The following is a 12,125-nucleotide window of genomic DNA, read 5'->3' as shown; positions in this document are numbered from 1 at the left end:
TGTGCAACTGAAGTTACACTGCTCAGTTCAGCGCTTGGCATGTGGACAATTGTATCAACAGCTTATTCATTTCTCTCCAGTCCTGTTTTGTTCAAAAATGGTTCAAATGGCTCTGAGCACTATGGGACTCAACTGCTGAGGTCATAAGTCCCCTAGAACTTAGAACTACTTAAACCTAACTAACCTAAGGACAACACTCACATCCATGCCCGAGGCAGGATTCGAACCTGCGACCGTAGCGGTCGCGCGGTTCCAGACTGTAGCGCCAAAACCGCTCGGCCACCAGCGGCCGGCTCCTGTTTTGTGCTGGCTCTACTGCCGCTGTACCCTGAAGCGAATGCAGTGTTTCTGACATTTACGTTTATGCCTCCTCTATGAAGGAGAGCGATACTACCTTTTACAATTTTCATTACGCACGATGACTCCCATGCTCCGCATTCTTTGGAAATCAGCTGAGCCTCTTCCCCAATGTAAACACCAATTGAAGAAATTGCCTGTTGTTCCGAAGCTACTGTGCAGCTTCAACGTATGTTGGAAAAGACGTTCACGGGCGGCTATATTAGACTGATACATTTTCCTGTTCCAACTTACGCAATACATTTTCTCGGCTCTCTGCATGGATCCAGAAATATTCAACAACTTCTGTTCCTCTGTCTTAGGTCGTACTGTAGTCGTTCGGCATGTAACATCGAAATTTCCCAATAAGGTGACGAAACACGTTCCGATGAGGTACAGGTGTTTCGGCGGATTTCTTAGGAAATGCCTCCTGCTCCAAACTGCTCAATGGGAAGCATATCTTCAACAAGAAAATTATGTTCCTCAATTTAAAAACAAATTGAACATCTCAACACCACACAAAGCATGCTGTAACTTTCATCAAGTGAATAAAACAGCTAAATAATGTGAAACAGTCACGAATCTAAGAAAAAAATACAGTGAAATGAACACCCTTAGCTGCTTACAGGCGTTGACATATGTGTACCCCGACCGGGACTCGAACCCGGGATCTCCTCCTTACATGGTTGTATCTCCTCGGGGCGGACGTAGAAAGACACCCGATTCAGTTCGATGTTGAACCATTAACTCCGTTTTTTTTTTTATAACAGAGGGTAGCCAATCCTCTGACCGAACACGCTGAGCTACCGTGCCGGCATCCATCTGAGCCACCGAGGACACAGCGCGACTGCAGGGATTTGGCACGCCTCCCGCGAAACCCACATTCTCAACGTATTGTCCAGCACTACATTCGTAGTGCCCCTGCCTATTATACTCATTACTCGCGGCGCGTTGCCGATTCCCGTAAGAGTTCGGGCACTGTTTGTGCATTCGCACAGAAGAAGAAGATGGTCAAGTGGCCGGTGAGCCTTAACTACATATATACTAAGGTGGTATCTGTTCTTTCGGACTGGTGGCGTCCCAGAGATAAATCCCTGCAGTCGTGCTATCCTCTGTGTCCTCGGTGGCTCAGATGGATATAGCATCTGCCATGTAAGCATGAGATCCCGGGTTAGAGTCCCGGTCGGGGAACACATTTTCATCTGTCCCCGTTGTCCTCTGTGTCCTCGGTGGCTCAGATGGATAGAGCATCTGCCATGTAAGCAGGAGATCCCGGGTTCGAGTCCCGGTCGGGGAACACATTTTCATCTGTCCCCGTTGTCCTCTGTGTCCTCGGTGGCTCAGATGGATAGAGCATCTGCCATGTAAGCAGGAGATCCCGGGTTCGAGTCCCGGTCGGGGAACACATTTTCATCTGTCCCCGTTGTCCTCTGTGTCCTCGGTGGCTCAGATGGATAGAGCATCTGCCATGTAAGCAGGAGATCCCGGGTTCGAGTCCCGGTCGGGGAACACATTTTCATCTGTCCCCGTTGTCCTCTGTGTCCTCGGTGGCTCAGATGGATAGAGCATCTGCCATGTAAGCAGGAGATCCCGGGTTCGAGTCCCGGTCGGGGAACACATTTTCATCTGTCCCCGTTGTCCTCTGTGTCCTCGGTGGCTCAGATGGATAGAGCATCTGCCATGTAAGCAGGAGATCCCGGGTTCGAGTCTCGGTCGGTGAACACATTTTCATCTGTCCCCGTTGTCCTCTGTGTCCTCGGTGGCTCAGATGGATAGAGCATCTGCCATGTAAGCAGGAGATCCCGGGTTCGAGTCCCGGTCGGGGCACACATTTTCATCTGTCCCCTTTGACGTATGTCAACGCCTGTAAGCAGCTAAGGGTGTTCATTTCATTGTAATTTCATTCTAACGAGCTGCATGGTCACCGATGGTATCTGTTCTTTCGGACAGAAGAAACAACAGACGACTGTTTTGATGCACATTCTGGGCTGAATGCTGTGAAAGAGGATGCGGTAGAGTTTCTTCATCAGCTTACAGCAGCTCTAGAGTACGCTATAACTGTAATAACCCCGTTGTCAGTGGGATATTAAACTCTAGTCTTCTCCCCTTTCATGGGTGTTCAACCAAAAAATTCTCAAATGACTACAATTTTTTTAAGAGACACTAAAATTAGGATTTGAATGTTGATATTGCTATGAAAATTCCGCAGTCAGTCTTCTAAAATATGCAGCACATCAAAATAAGTACCTGAGCTCTCACCACAATTACGTAAAGGAAATATCTGAAATTATAGTATTATTTCGTCTCTGTTTTCTGTGTATTATCACTCAAATATCTTCGTCTACTCAAACCGTCAATGTCATGCTATCAAACTGCAACGTTAAAGTACTGTACCTCGCAATATTTACAGTTATTTTGAAGCTTTGCCTGTTAGAGGTCCGAACATGATGTGGTTGAGGAACTGATTAACCGTATGCTTCAGCTGGGCAGTATTAAGTGTTGGTAAAATCTCTGACGTCATTTCCAGTTGCGATCCACTAAATTTTAACGCAATTACAGCAGCATCTTCATCTACGTATCTATAAATTATGAAGAATAACATCAATGTATTACGTTTTTTGGAAATTTGTGGTAAGTTACAATGGGACCAAACTGCTGAGGTTCTCGGTCCCAAGGCTTACACACTACTTAATCTAAGTAACTTACGCTAAGGACAGGACACACCCCCATGCCCAAGGAAGGACTCGTACCACCGACCGCGATGTAGGCCATATAAAGCTTTGTCCAAATGGTCCAAATGGCTCTGAGCACTATGGGACTCAACATCTTATGTCATAAGTCCCCTAGAACTTAGAACTACTTAAACCTAACTAACCTAAGGACATCACACACACCCATGCCCAAGGCAGGATTCGAACCTGCGACCGTAGCAGTCCCGCGGTTCCGGACTGCAGCGCCAGAACCGCACGGCCACCGCGGCCGGCTAAAGCTTTGTGTTAGACGTTAGGCACTGGGCATATTTAACACCTCATTGTGCTTACATATAATACAACTTTATTTTTTTAGATGTATGGCTTATATTCCAATAGGTGTGCATTTTAATGTGTCATGATGACAATTTAGGTGTGACTATACTTAAATGTTGGACCTTCGCTGTGCTAGTAAGCTACGAGAAGTCTCACAATAGCTCGTCAGTAATTTTATTTATTTGTGTGTTATCGGATATGACACTGTCTGTGGAAACGTTACATGTGTCACTGCCACCGTCTCTGGTCGAGCGTTTATAGGAAGTTCCTTTCAATCTGCAGTTTACACATCGTAATAAACAACCTTAGTCCTTCCTTCTCTAATGCGACAATTGATATATATATATATATATATATATATATATATATATATATATATATATATATATATATATATATGTGTGTGTGTGTGTGTGTGTGTGTGTGTGTGTGTGTGTGTGTGTGTGTGTTTAGAATATTGTGACATCACAGAAGTTGATTTGAGCGTTACAGGTTTTTTTTTATTTGTTATTACACTCAATTAACCCCTTCATGATCTATGTAAACGTCGCACTTTTCGTTTTACTGACGTATTTTGCACACTGGTTTAGATTATTGTTACATCTTGCTTGTGGAAGGTAATACAGTCCATAAAGCTTTTACAGAGCCTTGACACCATAGTTCTGGTTACAAACTTCGGCGCAAATAGGTCTTCGTCATTTGCAATAATTATCATTCAGTAAGATCGATTACGTTTTTACTAATGAATATCACGGCGCAGTTTCTGCATTCCTCATAAAATGATGACTGAGAACAATATGAATGCGGACATATTTAATATCAGAGTGTATTGTGACTTATATCAAGAGTAGGCCCCAGGTATAATTATTTACATTGACACTGTCAACTTGGTTGCATGCCTTCCCACTTAGTGTTGTATTTGAGCTCACACGTGCTTTTTCTGCAATTACAGGCCTGGTCAAGTTAGTTTTACGACATTGATTCCGTAGGTCTACATTCAAAAATGTTAGCTGTTATTAGAGATTAAAACTAGCACTGGAATACATACTTGATAACTTTGGACACTAATTTGGCGAACATCTGTAAATGTGGAAATTAACTTGCATTTTATTTACTTTTTAGACATATATTTACAGACATTTTAGTATTCTGCAACATATTGTCTGTGGGAAACAATTAATTTACGACTTCAGTGTTTTTTTGACAGTGCAGCTACCTATTACTGACAGGAGGAACTAATCATGGTACAACGAGCGAACGAACGAAGAATTCACATTTTCTACAGTGAAGCTATTTTTTGGTGACAATAGTAACCTCAAAGAAAGTCTTGGTAAAGCATCGAACCATCATCGTTTTCTAAATTGCAGCCATCTACTGGTGACAGGAACATTCATTTTCTAGAGAGCAGGGACGTGCTGGTGACAGGAGGTACTGGGCTGTGAAACAGAACTTTATTTCTTTCACGTTTTCTGGGTTTGCGGGATAGTATTTAGGGTATAACTAATTTTCAATAAACACGAATTCTTAATTCGTTATTTCTATTTTAGAAGTAAATGTTGATTTTGAATTATTTATAGAGATGTAGAGATATCTAGAGATAGCTTCAAATAAAGTATATCAATGTGACTGACGAGCCAGTCCTTAAAGTCAGTAGTACAAACATAGTTGATAAAATTTTCGATATTGCAAGCAATTCAGATACTTTATCACATTTGGCTTCTGAGTGGAGGCATAGGGCGCTTCAATCTGACAGTCCACTTGTTAACTACATACCTCTGCTGTGCATTAGCGTCAACTGATCTCTAATTGACTGTAGTATTATTGTCTCCAGTGATTAGTCCCACTTCGAATCGAGCCCTGATGAGCAGCGAAGACATGTCTGGAGACATCACAGACAGCGGTTGGGTATCAACCTGGCTGTCACCTGCCATGTGGCTTGAGACCCAGGAGTGGTGGTCTGCAGTGGAATTTCTTGTCACAGCAGGAACCCTTTGGTTATCTGCCATGGCTACCTTACAGCACAGCAATATTCTATGGCCCGCTTTGTTGCCCTGCATGGCAAGCCATTCTGGGCTTACGTTTCAGCAAGATAATGCTCGCTCGCACGGCAGGAGTTTCTGCTGCGTGTCTTCGTGCTTACTGAACCCTTCCTTGGCCTGCAAGGTCTCTGGATCTCTCCCCAATTGTGAATGTTTGGAACATTATGGTCAGGGCCCTCCAGCTCAGGATTTAGACAGCTCAGGATTTAGACGATTTAATGTATCAGTTGGATAGAATTTGGCACGATAACGTTCAGGATGACTCTAAGAAACCTTTCAATCGATGATAAACGGAATAGCTGCTTGCATCAGGACCGGAGGTGAACCAATGTAATATTGACTTGCTCAGTTGGTGATGCTCTTTCACCCTGAATCATTGTTTCAATTTTTCAGAAATTTTGAACATTTGTTTGTCTGCACATCTACCGATTTCTATCCCATATGGATAATTCGTTCATGTTCCGTTAAAGTCTTTTTTTTCACAGATATTCAGTTTAAAGCATTTGCTGAAATATGAGTCTCAATAGTTTGAGTTTTAATATTTCCTACTAGCACTTAGCACTATGACTGTATCATTGTGCTTTGATAATATGTGTGTATCTGAGTTTGTTATTTGCTGTTTTAATATAATATGCATCAGAGACTAGAGCCATACTTTTTGATACCCGTTATGAAATTAAGTTTTTGGAAATTTGTGGTAAGTTCCTACAGGACCAAACTGCTGAGATCATCGGTCCTCAGACTTAGACACTACTAAATCTAACTTAAACTAAGTTAAGCTAAGGAAAACTCACATACCCATACCCGAGGGAGGAGTCGAACCTCCAACGGGGGGAGCCGCTTGAACCGTGGCAGGACGCCTCAGAATGCGCTTCTACCCCGCGCCGCTGAAATTATGTATTTAGTGTCTTATAGCCAACTGTAATAAATGTACCTCTATAGCTAACTGCTGTGATGAGCGCTAATTCACTCTGGTAACGATGTGCACAGATTTGATTTATCTTAGTAAATGATGAAGTTAAATTTGCAAATTCAAGTCGTTGAAGAATGAAATAAATACGAAGTGCAGGGAAGCTAAGGCGAAACGGCTGCATGAAGAATGCGAAGAAATCGAAATAGAAATGATTGTCGGAAGGACAGTCTCAGCATACAGGAAAGTCAAAAAAACCTTCGGTAATATTAAAAGAGATGGTGGTAACATTAAGATTGCAACGAGAATACCACTGTTAAATACAAAGGAGAGAGCGGATGGGTGGAAGGAATACATTACAAGCCGTTATGAGGAGGAAGATTTACGGATGTGGTAGAAGAAGAAACAGGAGTCGATTTACAAGAGATAGTTGATCGTGTATTAGAATCAGACTTCAAGATCAAATGAGGCAGAAAGGATAGACAACATTCCATCAGAATTCCTGTAATCATTTGGAGAAGTGGCAACAAAACGACTGCTCACGTTGGTGTGTAGAATGTATGAGTCTGGTGACATACCATCTGACTTTCGGAAAAATATCATCAACAAAATTCCGAAGACTGCAAGAGTTGACATGTGTAAGAATTATCGCACAGTTAGCTTAACAGCTCATACATCCAAGTTACTGACAAGAATATTACACAAAAGAATGAAGAAGAAAATTGAGGATGTGCTAGATTGCGATTAGTTTGGTATTAGGAAAAGTAAAGCCACGAGTGAGGCAATTCTGACGTTGCGGTTATAATGGACACAAGACTAAAGAAAAATCAAGACACGTCCATAGGACTTGTCGACCAATAAAAAACGTTCAACAGTGTAAAATGGTGAAAGATGTTCCAAATTCTGAGAAAAATATGGTGGAGAGACGAGTAATATGCAACATGTAGAAGAGCCAAGAGGAAATAATAAGAGTGGCGACGAAGATCGAAGTGCTAGAGTTACAAAGGGTGTAAGACAGGGATTCAGTCTTTCGCCCCTACTGTTCAATCTGTACATCGAAGAAGCAATGATGGAAATAAAAGAAATATTAATGAGTGGAATTAAATTTCAAGTTGGAAAGATATCAATGATACGATTCTCTGATGAAAATGAAGAAGAAGTACATGATCTGCTGAGTGGTATGGACAGTGTAATGGATACAGAATACTGATTGAGAGTAAATCGAAGAAACACTAAAGTAATGAGAAGTAGCAGAATGAGAACAGTGAGAAACTTAACATCACGATTGATGCTCACGAAGTAGATGAAGTTAAGGAATTCTGCTTCGTAGGCAGTAAAATAACCAATGACGGATGAAACAAGGAGCACATCAAAAGCTGACTAGCAATGTCGAGAAGAGCATTCCTGGCCAAGAGAAGTCTACTAGTATCTAACACAGGCCTTAATAAGAGGAAAAAATTTCTTAGAATGTACGTCTGGAGTACAGTATTGCATGGTAGTGAAACATGGACTGTGGGAAAACCGGAACAAGAGAGAATCGAAGGATCTGAGATGTGTTACATACGAATATTTAAAATAATGTGAACTGAGAATGTAAGGGATGAGGAGGTTCTGCGCAGAATCGAAGAGAAAAGGAATATGTACAAAACATTGATAAGGAGAAGCGGCAGGATGATAGGACGTCTGTTAAGAAATGAGGGAATGACTTCCTTGGTACTAGAGGAAGCTGTGCATGACAAAAACTGTAGAGGAAGACAGAGATTACAATACATCCAGCAAATATTTGAGGACGTAGGTTGCACGTGCTACTCTGAGATGAAGACATTGGCACAGGAGAGGAATTCTTGGCGGGCCGCATCAAACCAGTCACAAGACTGATGACCCTTCCCCAAAAAAAAATTGTACCATCGCCATCGTTGACTAAAAGGTTCGCATTGTTCCAAAGCATCGCAGACGCGCTGGCTGTAATGCTAATGGCTGCTAGTGAGATGTGTAAGCTGTGTTCTATTCAATGGTGCTTTCCCCTGTTTGCGAACTTAGGGGTAGTGGCGTCTGCTGAGGTTTCAGATTCCCATTGTTGTGAATGTCACAGTAAACTAGAGTTACGGTCGTCTACGGGTTTGATAGGGTCCGAAGGTTTGAAAGTGTAGCAGCCACCGCGGTCTAAATTGAGTAGTAATGGCTTCTAGATTGCCTCACTACCTCAGTGCTGTCAGCATATAAGGCCTCATCTCTGTGGACAGTTTATTCAGCCCACTGCATTGAGTGTCAAGATGAAGTGCTGTATTATGATTGTACACATGAAGGTTCTCACAGTCGATGCAGTATTAGTGTTCAGCAATTTTTCTGTTGTGTATGCAATTGTGAATTGAGACGGTACTGGTTCACTTATGTGTACAAATGCAGATAACACCATTGACTAAAATGTTGGCTTTAAAGATGATGTGTTGTGGCTGAACCACGCCACCTCTACGTGTTTATTTTTCTGTAAGTGCTGTATGTATATTTAATATCAGGGGTGGTAATGCTTATATATTTATCTGCACAGTTGTTTCTAAGTGTGGACTAGTTTTCTTCCGATTTCAGTGATATTCGATCAGCCCACTGCGAGTACAAAATAACGTATTTTGTGAAAACTATTGTGCATTTGTAAGTGCAGCATATACATGTGATATCAGAAATGTTATTGCTCCTTTACACACATTTTAGTTGAATACTGTTCTGCTCTAATGATTTCATAAGCTGATGCATATTCATATTATTGTGGTCGCATGTACTTACACGTGCACTAGAGTCCGCCATCTTGGATCATCATCTTGGATTGTGACGTTCATCGGACTGTGCTTATAGCTCCAGATACATCATTTATTTTTTAATTTCCCACAGTTTCACTCTTACAAAGGTGGACTATTTCGAATTTCCCATCATTGTTATTAAAAAATGGTTCAAATGGCTCTGAGCACTATGGGACTTAACATCTTTGGTCATGAGTCCCCTAGAACTTAGAACTACTTAAACCTAACTAACCTAAGGACAGCACACAACACCCAGCCATCACGAGGCAGAGAAAATCCCTGACCCCGCCGGGAATCGAACCCGGGAACCCGGGCGTGGGAAGCGAGAACGCTACCGCACGACCACGAGATGCGGGCCATTGTTATTAATTTCATATTATTTCAAACGTAGGGAACATGGGCAAGTTCTGCTTTTTTGGATTTCACCATATTCGTTTGGTGGACGTATACAACATATTGGACCGTGTTCTAACATATCCAGCCCAAATTTTCAGATCAAAAGCTCACTGAAGAATGTGCAGACCTATGATACCCAGTATTTGATAGGCAACGTATTAAGTATGTCTGCAAGACACTTAGAGATGTAAATTTTCATGCCAGCATCCAGACATCAGTTTTAATTATGTGACGCAGAATTCGTGGCAAGTAAGGCAACAACTTCCAGAAGATTAATTGCAGAGGATATTTGTTTCCATACCACAACGAATACAAGAGTGTATTCATGGCATTGGGGATCATACTTTATACTGAAACTGATAGTGGACATCAGTACTGTATTAAATGAAAGTGAAATAATTTAATACCCGTTGAGTGATGAACATATCCACAAAGCTTATTAAATATCGGACAGCTACCTCACGATGTAACATTTTCCATTTCTGTCAATGTTGTCCGTTTATCACCCTTTACACAAAGGAACAGTGCACCAAGTGAAATTATCTCTTACACGACATATAAAATTTCAGAATTAGTTCATTGTTATTGTTTGTACGTGATGTCAGAGTCGTATTTATGAACTTTTTATCGACATAGCTCAACATCTGATACTATTAGATATGTTTTTCGTTGAAGAGAGACTTCCTAGCCAGCATCAATCTGTTTCTGATGTACTTCTTGTTTGTGCTCTCCTATGCACTCTTATTTCCTAGTGAGATAATTGTTTTTTTTTCCCTTTTCGTACACAACTTTGTATTGCCTAGGACGGATATTAAGAAAGTTACTCTTTCATCTTCCTATAAAATCATAACTTTTAAACAACTCATAATTTTTACGAAAAATAAGCAGATAAAAATTCTCTTGACACCTTGTTAAGAGGCAGTCGTCATTCCTTCCGGCATAGCTATGAAAGGGTAGACCAGATGTGGTTTAGACTTAATGAAATAGTATCGACTGGAATGGATAGATTTATACGAAATAAATTAATATTAGACAGAACTGACTCCACATCGTACAAAAAACAGATCAGAACACTGCTGCACAAGCAACGAAGAGCGCATTTCGAAATGAAAAGAACGTAAAACCCTAATATTGGCAAAGTTTTAGAGAATATCTGAAATAAACACGAACTTCATTGTGAAATACTTTTAATAGTATCCATAGCAAAATTTTGTCTCGAAATCTTGCGAAAAATACAGACAATTTCGTCGTATTTGACGTAAACCTGCGGCAAGACACTATCAGTATCTTTACTGCAAGATAGTGATTGTGATGTTACCGATGACAGTGCCACTAAAGCAGAGTTACTCAACATAGTTTTCTGAAATTTCTTCACAAAAATTTCGTATCAAGAACTGCTGCCAAGAGGATTAGCTTAAAAGTAGATATCCTCGGCATAGAGCAGTTTAAATCATTTAATAAACGCAAGTCGTCCGATCCAGATTGTGTATCAACTAGATTCCTTCTAGAATATGCTTAGAAAATAATTCCGTGCTTAAACATCATCTACAACCGTTCGCTTGACGAAACATCCGTATCCAGAGACAGGAAAGTTGCGCAGGTCGCACCATTACCCAAGAAAGTAAATGGCCAAGAAAAGAAATAGGAGTAATCTGATGAATTGTAGACCCATATCGCTGAGGTCGATTTGCACTTGGATTTTTAAACATATGCTGTGATCGAACATTACGAATTATCTCGAGGAAAATGATCTGTTGACACGTAGTCAGCACAGAGTCTGAAAATATCGTTCTTGTGAAACACAAGTAGCTCTTTATAGCCGCGAAGTAATGAATGCTGTCGACAGGGGATCGAAATAGATACTGTATTTTTAGATTTCCAGAAGGCTTTTGACACCGTTCCTCACAAGCGTCTTCGAATCAAACTGCGTGCCTATGGAGCATCGTGTCAGTTGTGCGACTGTATTCTTGAGTTCCTGTTCGTAGTAACTGACAGCATGGCGTCGAGTGAACTAGAAGTGATACGTAGCGTTCCCCTAGGAAATGCTGTGCCGTACGTCCCTCTGCTGTCCTTAATCTATATAAACGATTCAGGAGCCAGTCTGAGCATCATTCGTATATTTTCTGCAGAAGATGCAGTCATTTAACGTCTAGCAAAAGCATCAGAAGATAAGTTGGAAAATGATTTAGATAAAATATCAGTATGGTGCGAAAAGTGGCAGATTGACCCTAAATAATGAAAAGTGTAACGTCATCCACATGAGTGTTGAAAAGAACCCCTGAAATATAGGTTACATGATAAACCATACAAATGTCAGTTCAACTAAATACCCAGAAATTGCTATTACGAACGACTTGTACTGAAACGACCACACAGATAATGCTGTGGGGAGGGCTAAACCAAGTCTGTGTTTTATTGGTGGGATATTTAGAAAATGCAACAGATCTAATAAAGAAATTGCCTGCACAACGCTTCACGGTGCTCTGCTGCAGTACTGCTATGAAGTATGGGATCCTTACCAAAAAATGGTTCAAATGGCTCTGAGCACTATGGGACTCAACATCTTAGGTCATAAGTCCCCTAGAACTCAGAACTACTTAAACCTAACTAACCTAAGGACATC

General features: G+C 41.1%; 1 protein-coding gene and 4 non-coding genes across 5 annotated transcripts in view; 4 read left to right on the top strand and 1 right to left on the bottom strand.

The window, feature by feature from the left end:
- LOC126225410 (prolactin-releasing peptide receptor-like) overlaps nucleotides 1-12,125 on the bottom strand; it is a 593,024-nt gene that overhangs the window by 269,067 nt on the left and 311,832 nt on the right. The gene's annotated exons all lie outside the window — the stretch shown is intronic.
- On the top strand, nucleotides 1,560-1,633 carry Trnat-ugu (transfer RNA threonine (anticodon UGU)). The gene has a single exon. It is a non-coding gene; the product is annotated as a tRNA-Thr (tRNA).
- On the top strand, nucleotides 1,666-1,739 carry Trnat-ugu (transfer RNA threonine (anticodon UGU)). The gene has a single exon. It is a non-coding gene; the product is annotated as a tRNA-Thr (tRNA).
- Trnat-ugu (transfer RNA threonine (anticodon UGU)) lies at nucleotides 1,772-1,845 on the top strand. The gene has a single exon. It is a non-coding gene; the product is annotated as a tRNA-Thr (tRNA).
- Trnat-ugu (transfer RNA threonine (anticodon UGU)) lies at nucleotides 1,878-1,951 on the top strand. Its single transcript has one exon. It is a non-coding gene; the product is annotated as a tRNA-Thr (tRNA).

This window comes from Schistocerca nitens, chromosome 1, assembly GCF_023898315.1.
Source record: "Schistocerca nitens isolate TAMUIC-IGC-003100 chromosome 1, iqSchNite1.1, whole genome shotgun sequence".
Taxonomy (NCBI): Eukaryota; Metazoa; Arthropoda; class Insecta; order Orthoptera; family Acrididae; genus Schistocerca; species Schistocerca nitens.
Note: the sequence above shows the minus strand (reverse complement) of the source record. Positions and strands in the feature narration are given on the sequence as shown.